General features: G+C 39.8%; 1 pseudogene across 1 annotated transcript; it reads right to left on the reverse strand.

Annotated features, from left to right (window-relative positions):
- Positions 1 to 643: 643 nt before the first annotated feature.
- Positions 644 to 10,939, reverse strand: LOC309668068 (putative G-protein coupled receptor 45 pseudogene; annotated as a pseudogene). The gene has a single exon. The product of its transcript is annotated as a putative G-protein coupled receptor 45 pseudogene (transcript).
- Between the last annotated feature and the right edge of the window lie 2,195 nt (positions 10,940 to 13,134).

Genomic DNA, 13,134 nt, shown 5'->3' on the forward strand with positions numbered 1-13,134 from the left:
GACAAGCTTCAGGGCGAGGGGCCGGGTGGGCCGGTCCAGGGAGGAGGGTTGAGGATGTGCACTGGGGTGGTCTTATCGTTTCAGCTGAGCTGCCCCCAAACATTCTCTGGGCTTCGATCCACCAAGGCCTCCCATGTGTCACATGGGGAGCTGAGAAGCCCAGGGGGTCCTCTGCTTCCCGTGTGACTTTGGTTTATAGAAAGGGTGATTTGGCATCGTCCGAAATGCACATCTGACCAATGTAAAGAACCTTGCAAGCTTCCACAACATATGCCACAGACACAAACGCCTCTGAAGAATGCTGGCGCCCAGTAGTGACTGATGACCTAGCGATGAACCTACTTGGGTTTCTTACGTCAGAACATGGCACCATGGGTGTCTCTGAGGCAGGTGTTGAGAGAACTCTTTAGACAGAGCCTTCCTCCTGCCCTGCAGCCAACCTCCCTCCTTGTTCCCCTCGCCTCCCTAAGGTTTGGCCCAACTCCTTCATCACCCACTCCTTTCCCTTTTTGTCTTGACTGTCCAGTTTCCATCAGACCCTCAGCAAGAAACAAAAATAATTAATGGTGCAAACTTGGGAGCAGCAGCTCACCTGGTAACAAATAAGTCCGTTTGTATTTAAGAGGCCCCACCAAGTGCTGACTGCACGGAAGTCTCAGGAAGCCGAGTGGGGGCATGGGGGGGCTGTGGGGGGGCTAACCGCCCCTCCCCTACACAGGGTACTGGTTTTCAGTGTATGCGTAGACGGTGCTCGTCTGGATTCTCCTCTGGATCTGCTCAGGCACTTTGGGGAAGATCTGGACGGTCTGGGGCAGCAGCTGCAGACAGGCCTTGCAGAACTTCTTGATTCGCCAGCAGTAGACGATGGGATTGAAGACAGACTTGAGGTAGCTGAGCTCTAGGACGCAGAAGCTGGTGGTGTAGAACGAGAGTCTGCAGTAGAACCTCCGGCTGAACACGGACAGCAGGCTATAGACGGAGTGCGGCAGCCAGCACAGCGAGAAGCCCATGAAGAGGATCAGGATGGTGGTGAAGGCCTTGGTTTTGAAGCTCAGGTCCAGGCTGACCTGCTGCTGCTGCTGGAGCCGCCGTAGGCTGGTGCGGGTCGGCAGCTGCAGGTCCAGGCTGTCGGACTGGCTGTGCACGCACACAACGTTCTTGCGCACTGTGTGCAGTATGCCCAGGTAGGAGCTGAGCATCATGGCGAAGGTCGCAAAGAAGGCGGCCCCCACCAGCGTCAGCACTTTGGCGCAGCCAGCCAGCAACTTGGTGAAGCCCAGCATGCATTGTGGGGCCCGCGCAGGCACCTCCACCAGCGGCCAGCCGCCCAGCAATGGGGCTGAGACACAGAAGTACAGCGCCCAGGACACGGCGGTGACCACCTTGGCCCTGCGTGGGTTCAGCCTTTCCTGGTGTTGGACGATGATGAGGAAGCGGTCCACGCTGATGATGAGTAGGATGAACACGCCCTCCAGGATGAAGAACCAGTAGAGCGCGGCTGAGAGACTGCAGAAGGAGTCCATGAAGTGCCAGCGGACGGTGATGATGGTTACGACGGTGAAGGGCATGCAGCACAAGGACAGTATGATGTCCGAGAAGGCTAGCGTGGCCAGCAGCAGGGTGATGGCAGAGCGCATGGCCGGCCTCTGGTACACGATGATGCAGACCACGGCGTTGCCGAGGAACCCCACCAAGATCATCAGCGTCGTGAGGACCGCCAGGGACATCCTGAGGGGCGCAGGTGTTGGGGGTGCCTGGGAGTCTGCCACGTGGCTCCCGTTGGGCAGCAGGTATTCGTAGGTCTCGATGGACGAGCGGTTACAGGCCATTATGGAGGAAATCCTGGAGCTGGGTCAGAAAGGAGAGGAAGGGGCCTCAGCGCTTCAGGGGCTGCCGCGTTCTGTCTGCTGGCTGCATCTTCCTCCCGGTTGTCTTCGATCTGGAGGGCGCTTCAAGGGCTGGGAGGAGCCTCCCTCTTTGGGAGCAACTGGCTGGGATTTGCGATACATCAATCACAGTCTCATCATCTCCGTGACAACCTACTCTGTCCGCAGCTTTCTACTTGGACGCTCTCACTGGCCTTTTGCAAAGAAGCACGAAAGAGAAGGGGATTAGACCTTCCAAGCATGGGTTGAATAGAGCAGTTTTTACCTTTTACAGGTATTTTAAACATCAGAGTGGAGCTGACTCACTTATTTACCACGTGGGAAAAGGCTTGGTCTTCACAAATACGACGAGCCTTGTCATGTAACCCAGGAAACCTGATCAGACCTATCTTGTGGGGAACCAGAATTTGTAATCAACATTTCCATAATCAGCATGTATTTTATAACTTGAATTATAAACAGCCTGATCCAGTGAAGCTTTGGATGAGGCAACCCCCAGTAGAGAGCCAGCTCCATGAGGGCAGGGTTTTGTCTGTGTGGTTTGCTGTGTCCCCAGCAGAGATGTTCAACAGAAATTTTGTTGAGTGAATAAATGGTAGTTGATGCCGCTGCTATTTGTTTAAGTGTGGAGTCACATGCAGTTTTCAGAAATAATCCAGTAAGATCCCACGTACCCTTCGCCCAATTTTCCCTAATGGTAACACTTTGGGTAACTGTAGTGCTGCTAGAATGTTACTTTTGGAAACACTGATGAAAAGGAGGACACTATCCCCCCAGATAAACCTTTTTAAAGGATGCTGCTGGGGCCTCCCTGGTGACGCAGTGGTTAAGAATCCACCTGCCAATACAGGGGACATGGGTTCGAGCCCTGGTCTGGGAAGATCCCACATGCTGCAGAGCAACTAAGCCCGTATGCCACAACTACTGAGCCCACGTGCCACAGCTACTGAAGCCCGCACGCCTAGAGCCCATGATCTGCAACAAGAGAAGCCACTGCAATGAGAAGCCTGCACACCGCAATGAAGAGTAGTCCCTGTTCACTGCAACTAGAGAAGAGACCGCGTACAGCAAGGAAGACCAAACACAGCCAAAAAAAAAAAAAAGAAAAAAAAATTGCCTTGTCAGCACCAGTGTCCTCATGGTAGAACAAGCTTCCAAAAATGGCTGCCACTAGTGTTTATGTTTCCAGTGGGAGTCCTAGTAGCTTCTTGCCTCTCCAAGTCGTTCTCCAAGGTCAACTAATGGGTCTGACACAGACTCCTTTCAAATTATTTCCTCTGTGCTGGAATTCAGAGCATGTGAGATTTTGTGCATGCCTTTTAAAAGCAGATTGTCTGTGTCATATAGTCCTCTGTCTCTCCCATATGCAAGCCCCACTGTCTTTTAAAGGCAAATGTTCTAGGGGCTCTTCTTCCCTGTGCAGGACCCCTGGATTGGGAAGCCTGATTTGGGGTTGAGACACACCACTCCTTGTGAAGAACCTCTGCAATTGTGATTCCTCTCATTTGAGCATTGCCTATCCAGGGGTGTGGGTCTGCCTCTCCCACACTTCTTGTTGTGGTTCCTCCTTTATATCTTTGGTTGTGGAAAATCTTTTCTGCTAGTCTTCAGCTTGTTCTCATGGATAGTTGTTTTGTAAATACTTGTAATTTTGGTGTGCTTGCAGGAAAAGGTGAACTCAGGGTCTTCCAGTTTGGCATCTTGGGCACCATCTGAAGGAATTCTTGAGTATTTCTCACCACCACACCAATAATCCACCTCTGTTCTTTTATTCTGAAATTGTTTTAAGTACTCATTCCTTCTTCCCGTGTAATAAGAATAACATGCATTTGAATTGTGGATTTAAATTATGCCAAGCACTATGTGAAATGCTTTCCATGTATTTTTCTCAAATAATCCTCACAACAATATGAGGATTAATTGGAAATTTGATCAAATTTCTTTTCAGGAATCACCCCAGTTTGTAGTCTCTTGACCTTGAAAATTCTCCTTTACTTTTTTCTTCAGTGCCATCTAAAACATGTCTCATTGAATAAAGAGAGGGCATTGTTCCCTTGGAGTTAACAATCAACGTCTTTTTCAAGAGCTTAATCTCATCATCATTAAAATAATATCTGCTGGACTAACCTTCTAGCTTGCCTTACTGGCCTAAGATAGGCCCAATTTTGAAACAGGAACACAAATTATCCCAGAGTATAAATGAGTATCGATCAAATATAAAAATTTGAGTATGTATTCAAGAACAAGTGCTTCATGAATTGAAATTTGCTCTTGACCTACATTTCTGGGCTGTAGATATATTTTGAGCTATTGAACATGCATTTGGCCATGGGTTTGAATCCAATAAAAGTCTGATTTCTAGTATTCCTATTATTTGAGCCTTTACTTTTCACTTACAAGACTTGGCCAAATATAAAAATCTACAAGCCAAGCATTTGTTTACCTCACTGAGAAGCAGCATCCATTGTAAGAAGGGAACACATTTTCTTTCACTTGGATTTTCAGTTGCTTGAAAAAATAAGACAATACAATATCATTTTATTTCTATAAAAATTGAGAAAAATCAAATGCATAGATATGTTCAACTTTAGAAAAGTAGGTATTTGGTAAAAGATACTTAATAATTGGTATATTACCCTCACACACACACACAAACATAATTTAACTCTATATACATACTACATTTACTTTTCCATTCCTATTTATTTCATATAGATCACACATTTTGTAAACTAGCATGGGTCATACCAAATGACTCACTTTTTCTATTGCCCTATACATTTTCTGTAAGAAGCATCTAACTGTGATGTTGCTTATTTAATAATTTGAAATTCAATATTGGCAAAGCTAAGAATTTATACTGATTAATCAATTTCTCTGAGGGGTGTCGAGTTGGGCTCTTGCTTTCTGTTCCTGGAAGGAAACATTTAAGTACTGACAACTGTTACTTTAAACCCACCTTGGTATTACAGGGGTTTGAGTCTAACCTCACTTTAAATGCATACAAGTTTTCAGAGAATTCAACCTAAGCATTCAAAAGGAAAGGAAAACTGGCTAAACTTTGTTTCATTTTCCTTCAGATAATGGATAGGAGAATGTGAAAGAGAAGCCATTTAGTCTTAAGTACACATTGTATGGTATTTTCAACAGTCCATAGTTCTTGGGCAAAAAATCTTAAGTCTCAAGAGAAGTAAAACACTGACTTGTGAAGAGTTAGGAATTATATACACTAAAACCAAAACTTTTATTATTTATCTAGAAAGAAAGTTGACAAATACTGTAATATAATACATGATCTTACAGATTTTGAAATTTTTAAATGTGGCATGACTATTAAATAAATCATGTGGAAAACAACTATATTGACAACAATAGCAAAAAATTGGATTTTGTACATCCTGCTGACAGTTGATAGCATGACTGAATTGATCAAAATCTATTAATTATTTCTTTCCACCTTCAAAATCTCTCCTTGCTTAAAACTGATGAAATCACAACATCATTAATCCAAATAAGTGATTATAATTATCAAATTAATTATTCCTATACTATCAAGTTCTGGTTATTTTGATCAGTTTAAGTACTATGATCTGAAGGCTATTTCTGAATACTAAACATATATTTAGCTGCTTTTACTTTGATTTCTGGTAAAGCTTTACATATTTGAGAATAACAATGACAGATTACGTTTGAATTTGAACCCAATACACAGATTTTATTGTTTCTGTATTTCAGATAGTCAAGAATCAATTACCTTGACAATAGTGTTTATTTGATATGCACAAAAGTTTTTTTTAAGATTAGACAAGGAATGTTTCTTTTTCTTCTATTATTATTATTACTACTACTACTTAGGACTGGCTCGCCTCACCTATATAGAGAGTAAAGGAATAGTTTATTTTAAGACCATCTGGTGTCAACATGAATGAATTGAAATGAACAGATAGATAACCCTCTTCATTTTTAAAGAAAAGTGTTATGTCTCAAGTGTTAGTGTGATTATATTTTCTGTCTTCCAAGACTTCACAAAATGAATTGCTGCTGAAATTTCTATGACATCTGTCCTTTTCTTAAGAAGAAGAAGCCTATATCAGTCAGGGCAGCTGATTTGGTTGCATCTCATTTCCACCACGGAGAGGGGGAAACTTTTTACTGAGACATTGTGCTGTGCTACGTATAACAAAACTCTTTGACAGAGTTGCCTATACCCCATTTCTTCTCCTTCCTTTCACTTTTGAACCCACTTCAATCAGGTTTTCATGCCCATTCTTCTATTGCTATTCTCAAAGTAACAAATAACTTGCACATTGCTAAATACAATGACCAATTCCCCGTCCTCAGTGTATTTGATCAACAGTGTGTTAATCAATCTAATTCTTTTTTAAAAATTTTATTTTATATTGGAGTATAGTTAACTAACAATATTGTGTTAGTTTCAGGTGTACAGCAAAGTGATTCACTTATACATATACATGTACATAGTCTTTTTCAAATTATTTTCACATGTAGGTTATTACAGAGTATTTAGCAGGGTTCCCTGTGCTATACAGTGGGTCCTTCCTGGTTATCTATTTTAAATACAGCAGTGTGTACATATCAGTCCCAAACTCCCAATCTATCCCTCTCCCCTACCTTTCCCCTCTGGTAACTATAATTTCATCCTCTAAATCTGTGAGTCTGTTTGTTTTGTAAATCAGTTCACTTGTATCATTATTTTTAGATTTCGCATATAAGTGATATCATACGATATTTGTCTTTCTGTGTCTGACTTACTTCACTTAGTATGATAATATCCATGTCCACTCATGTTGCTGCAAATGGCATTATTTTATTCTTTTTAATGGCTGAGTAATATTCCATTGTATACAGGTACCACATCTTTGTCCATTCTTCTGTCGATAGACATTTAGGTTGCTTCCATGTCTTGGCTATTACAAACTGCACTGAAATGAACATTGCTGTGTGTGTATACTTTTGAACCATGTTTTTCTTGAAACATATGTCCAGAAGTGGAATTGCTGGATCATATGCTAGCTCTATTATTAGTTTTTTAAGGAACCTCCATACTGTTTTCCATAGTGGCTGTACCCATTTAATACCTTCCCACCAACAGTGTGGGAGGCTTCCCTTTTCTCCACACCCTGTCCAGAATTTACTGTTTGTAGATATTTGGTGATGGCCATTCTGACTGGTGTGCGGTGACATCTCATTGAAGTTTTGATTTGCATTTCTCTAATAATTAGCAGTGTTGAGCATCTTTTCATTTTCTTCTTGGCCATCTGTATGTCTTCTTTGGAGAAATGTCTATTTAGGTCTTTTGCCCATTTATTGATTGTGTTGCTTGTTTTTTTGATATTAAGTCACATGAGCTGTTTGTAAATTTTTGATATTAATCTGTTGTCTGTTGCTTCATTTGCAAATATTTTCTCCCATTCTGTGGGTTGTCTTTCATTTTATTTATGGTTTCCTTTGCTGTGCAAAAGTTTTTGAGTTTAATTAGGTGCAATTTGTTTACTTTTGTTTTTATTTCCATTACCCTAGGAGGTGGATATAAAAGATCTTATTTCGATTTATGTCAGATAGCGTTATGCCTATGTTTTCCACTGAGAGTTTTATAGTATCTGGTCTTACATTTAGGTCTTTAATCCGTTTTGAGTTTATTTTTGTGTGTGGTATTAAAGAATGTTCTAATTTCATTTCTTACATGGAGATGTCCACTTTTGCTAGCTCTGTTTACTGAAAAGACTGTCTTTCCTCCATTGTCTTGCCTCCTTTGTTGTAGATTAATTGACTTTAGGCACTTGGGTTTACTTTTGGGCATTCTATCCTGTTCCATTGACCTATATTTCTGTTTCTGTGCCAGTAACATAGTGTTTTGATTACTGTAGCTTTGTAGTACAGTCTGAAGTTAAGGAGCCTGATTCCTCCAGCTTTGTTTTTCTTTCTTAGGATTGCTTTAGATATTCAGGGTCTTTTGTGTCTTCATACAAATTTTAATATTTTTTGTTCTAGTTCTGAGAAATATGCCATTGGTAATTTGATAGATATTGCATTGAATCTGTAGATTGCCTTGGGTTGTATAGTCATTTTGACAATATTGATGCTGCCAACCTAAGAAAATGGTATATCTTTCCATCTGTTTTTGTCATCTTCAACTTTTTTCATCAGCATATTATAGTTTTTGGAGTACAGGTCTTTTGTCCCATTGATAGGTTTATTCCAAGGTATTTTATTCTTTTTAATGAGATGGTAAATGGGATTGTTTCTTTAATTTCTCTTTCTGATCTTAGCTGTATGTTTGCCATATATGGCCTTTATTATGTTGAAGTATGTTCCCTCTATGCCCACTTTCTTGAGAGCTATTATCATAAATGGGTGTTGAATTTTTGTCAAAAGATTTTTCTGCATCTATTGAGATGATCATAAGGTTTTTATTCTTCAATTTGTTGATGTGGTGTATCACACTGATTTATTTGTGGATATTGAAAAATTCTTGCATCCCAGGGATAAATACCACTTGATCATGTTATATGATCCTTTACATATATTGTTGGATTCAGATTTCTAGTATTTTGCTGAGGATTTTTGTGTTGATGTTCATCAGTTATATTGGCCTGTAATTTTCTTTTCTTGTGATATCTTTGTCTGGTTTAGGTATCAGGGAGACGGTGGCCTCATAGAATGAATTTGGGAGTGTTCCTTCCTCTGCAACTTTTGGGATAACTTCAAAGGATAGGTGTTATCTCTTCTCTAAATGTTGGTTAGAATTCACCTGTGAAAACATCTGGTCCTGGAGTTTTATTTATTGGAAGTTATTTAATCAGTTTCAATTTCAGTACTTGTGATTATTCTCTTCATATTTTTCTATTTCTTCCTGGTTCAGTCTCAGAAGGTAGTACCTTTCTAAGGATTTGTCCATTTTTTCTCAGTTGTTCATTTTGTTGGTGTATAGTTTCTGGTAGTAGTCTCTTATGATCCTTTTTATGTGTGTGGTATCCATTGTAACTTCCTCTTTTTCATTTCTAATTTCATTGATTTGAGTCCTCTCCCCTGCACCTTTTTTTTTGATGAGTCTGGCTAAAGGATTATCAATTTTGTTTTTCTTTTCAAAGAACCAGCTTTTAGTTTCATTGATCTTTTCTGTTGTTTTCTTTGTTTCTATTTCATTTATTTCGGCTCTGATCTTTATGATTTTTTTCCTTCTACTAACTTTTGATTTTCTTTGTTCTTCTTTCTCTAGTTCCTTTAGGTGTGAGTTTAGATTGTTTACTTGTGATTTTTCTTGTTTCCTAAGGTAAGGTTTTATTGTAATAAACTTTTCTTAGTACTTCTTTTGCTGTGTTCCATAGGTTTGGATCATCATGCTTTCTTTCTCATTTGATTTACTCTTTCATTTCTTCAGTGATCCATTTGTTGTTTAGTAGCATATTGTTTAGCCTCCATATGTTTGTGCTATTTTACAGTTTTTATTTTCTTGTAGTCGATTTCTAATATCATAGCATTGTGGTCAGAAAAATTGCTTGATATGATTGCAATTTTCTTAAATTTACCGAGGCTGGCTTTGTGACCCAGCATGTGATTAATCCTGCAGAATGTTCCATGTGCACTTGAGAAGAATGCATATTCTGCTGCTTTTGGATGGAATGCTCTATAACTATCAATTAAGTCCATCTGGTCTAATGTGTCATTTAAGACCTGTGTTTCCTTATTGATTTTCTGTCTTGAAGATCTGTCCATTGATGAAAGTGGGGTGTTAAAGTCCCCCACTATTATTGTGTTACTGTCGATTTCCCCTTTTATGTCTGTTAGCATTTGCCTCATATATTGAAGTGCTCTTACTTTGGGTGCATATTCACAATTGTTAGGTCTTCTTCCTGGAATGATCCCTTGATCATTATGTAGTGTCTTTCTTTGTTTCTTATAACAGTCTTTATTTTAAAGTCTATTTTGTCTGATATGAGTATTGCTAGTCCTGCTTTCTGTGATTTCCATTTACGTGGAATAAGTTTTTCCATCCCCTCACTGTCAGTTTATATCTGAAGTGGGTGTCTTGTGACTGCTTATATACAGGTCTTGTTTTTGCATGCTTTCAGCCAGTCTAGGTCTTTTGTTTGAGCATTTAATTCATTTGCATTTAAGATAATTATCAATATGTATGTTCTTATTGCCATTTTGTTAATTGTTTTGGATTTGCTTTGTTGTTTTTTGTTTTTTTTTTTCTTCTCTTCCTCTTCTGTTCTCTTATCTTGTGATTTGGTGACTAACTTGTGTTTACGTTTCTTTTTTTTTTAATTTGTTTTATTTTATTTTTTGGATGTGCCAAAGGCTTGCAGGATCTTAGTTCCCTAACCAGGAATTGAACCCGGACCCACGGCAGAGAAAGCACCAAGACGTAATCACTGGACCACCAGGGAATTCCCGTGTTTGGATTTCTTTTCTTTTTTTTTTTTTTTTAATGTGTGTATCTATTGTAGATTTTGAGTTTGCTGTTAGCATGAGGTTTTAATATAGCAGTCTATATATAAGTAAGATTGTTTTAAGTTGCTGGTCTTTTAAACTCAAATCCATTTCCAATATCCTGCTTTTATGCCCTCTTCTCACAGTTCTTAGTTCTGATATCATATTTTTGTGGAGATGATTTACAGCATGTTTGCCTTTACTGGTGAGCTTTTCCATTTGTAATTTCTTATTTCTAGTTGTGGCCTTTTTTTCTACCTAGAGAAGTACCTTTAACATTTGTTGCAAAGTTGGTCTGGTGGTGTTGAATTCTCTTAGCTTTTGATTGATTGTAAAGCTTTTGATTTCTCTCTAAAATCTGAATGAGAGCCTTACTGGGTAGAGTATTATAGGTTGTAGGTTTTTCCCTTTCATCACTTTAAATATATCATTCCACTCTCTTTTGGCCTGCAGAATTTCTGCTGAGAAATCAGCTGAAAACCTTATGGGAATTCCCTTGAATGTTATTTGTTGCTTTTCCCTTGTTGTTTTTAATATATTTTTCTTTGTCATTAATTTTTGTCAATTTGATTACTATCTGTCTCTGTAGAACAAAATAGAATAGAATAGAATAGAATAGAATAGAATAGAATAGAATATGAATGTTGCTGCATTTAATGTTTTCCCTGAGTTCTCTGATACTGTCTTCATTTCTTTTCATTCTTTTTTTTTTTTATTCTGTTCCACGTCAGTGATGTCCAACATTCTGTCTTCCGGCTCACTTATCCATTCTTCTGCCTCATTTATTCTACTATTGATTCATTCTAGTGCATTTTTCATTACAGTTATTGTATTGTTCATCTGTGTTTGTTCTTTAGTTCTTCTAAGTCCTTGTTAAGCATTTTTTGTATATCTCAATCTGTGTCTCCATTCTTTTTCTGAGATCTTGGATCATCTTTACTCTTGTTACTCTGAATTCTTTTTCAGGTAGATTGCATATCTCCACTTCACTTAGTTGTTCTTCTCGGGTTTTATCTTGTTCCTTCATCTGGGACATATTCATCTCCTGTCTCATTTTTTCTAACTTTCTATGATTGCATTTTCTGTTCCGCAGGCTGCAGTGTTGTAGTTCTTCTTGCTTCTGTTGTCTTCCCACAGTGGATGAGGCTGTCTAAGAGGCTTGTTCAGGCTTCCTAGTGGGAGCAACTGGTTCCTGCCCACTGGTGGGTGGAGGTGTGTCTTTTTCCTTTGGGCAGGGTCATGTTGGGGCATGTATTTATCAGGCAGCTGGTTTTCAGGAAGACTTTAAGAAGCCTGCCTGCTGTGTTCCCTCCTTGTTCATTGTTTGGCCTGAGGCATCCCAGCACTGGAGCCTACAGGCTGTTGGGTGGGACCAGGTTTTAGTGAGAAAATGGCAGCCTCCAAGAGGGCTCAAGCCAGTGAGTACTCCCCAGAACTACTGTAACCTGTGTCTTTGTCTCCACTGTGAGGCACAGCCATCCCCTGCCTCCACAAGAGACCCTCCAATACTGGCAGGTAAGTCTGGCCCAGTCTTTTGAGGTCACCACTTTCCCCCCCGGTCCTGGTATGCTTGTGACCCTATGTGCATCCTCTGAGAATGGAGTTTCTGTTTCTCCCAGTCCTGTGGAATTACTGTGATCAAACACTGCTGGCCTTCAAAGCCAGGTTCTCTGGGGGCTCCTCCTCCCCTTGCCCAACACTGAGGTTGGGGTGCCTGATGTGGGGCTCAGAACTTTCACTCCTATGGGAGAACTTCTGTGGTATAATTATTTTCCAGTTTGTGGGTTGTCCACCTGGCATGTATGGGATTTGATTTTATGGCGATTGTGCCCCTCTAACAGTCTCATTATGGCTTCTTTGTCTTTGGATGTAGGGTTTTTTTGGTAGGTTCCAGCATTTTTTTGTCGATGGTTATTCAGCAGTTAGTTGCAATTTTGGTGTTTCCATAAGATGAGGTGAGCTCACATCCCTCTACTTTGCCATCTTCAATCTTTAATTCTTGAAGCATTTATTTTACTTGGCATTCAGGAAACCAATCTCTGTTCTCCTCCTACATTATTGACAATATTATTGCAGATTCTCTTCCTGATTTATCCAGACCTCTAAATCAAGAGCGCACAAGGCATCAGACTTCTATGCTTTTTTTCTATGCTTTCCTTCTATGCTTTCACTTTCTTGTTGATCTAATAGAGACTTGTCTTTAACTAATGTCTTTAGACTGATGATGCCCACATTTACACACCAAAAATCCCTACAGTAGATTAAATTATTATTCCCATCTTCTCTAGATGAGAATTAAATATCTCCCTTCCAAAAATGTCAGATTTAACCATGTGACTTAATTTGGTCAATAAAGTGAAAATGGAAATTATGTTGTTCACCTGTAAGAGAAGCTTTATGAGCCAAGGTATGATTCATCATGTTGCCTTTTATTTCTGCTGTGGACTGGCAAAGTGTTAACACATCTATTTTGTCGGACCAGGTCTCAGAATCAAGGTAACTTGGAGCAATTCCTCAACAGCACCAAGGTAATCATGGAGTATGTATGAGTGGAAAAAATGTTTCCTATAGGCCACCAACATGTGGGAGTCATTTGTTACTGTTGCATAATGAAGTACTTTGACTGATACAAACCCGTCTTTTTCCTCAGATCTCATATACTTACTCTTTATTGAACTCCTGCTTGTTGGTATTTAACATGTGCCAAATAAACTGATCATTTCCCTCCAAATATTTTCCTTCTACAATTTTCTTTGTCTCACCAAATTGCAATTCTATCCCTTCTGCTGAT

This window comes from Balaenoptera physalus (assembly GCF_965194825.1).
Source record: "Balaenoptera physalus genome assembly, chromosome: 10".
Lineage (NCBI taxonomy): Eukaryota > Metazoa > Chordata > Mammalia > Artiodactyla > Balaenopteridae > Balaenoptera > Balaenoptera physalus.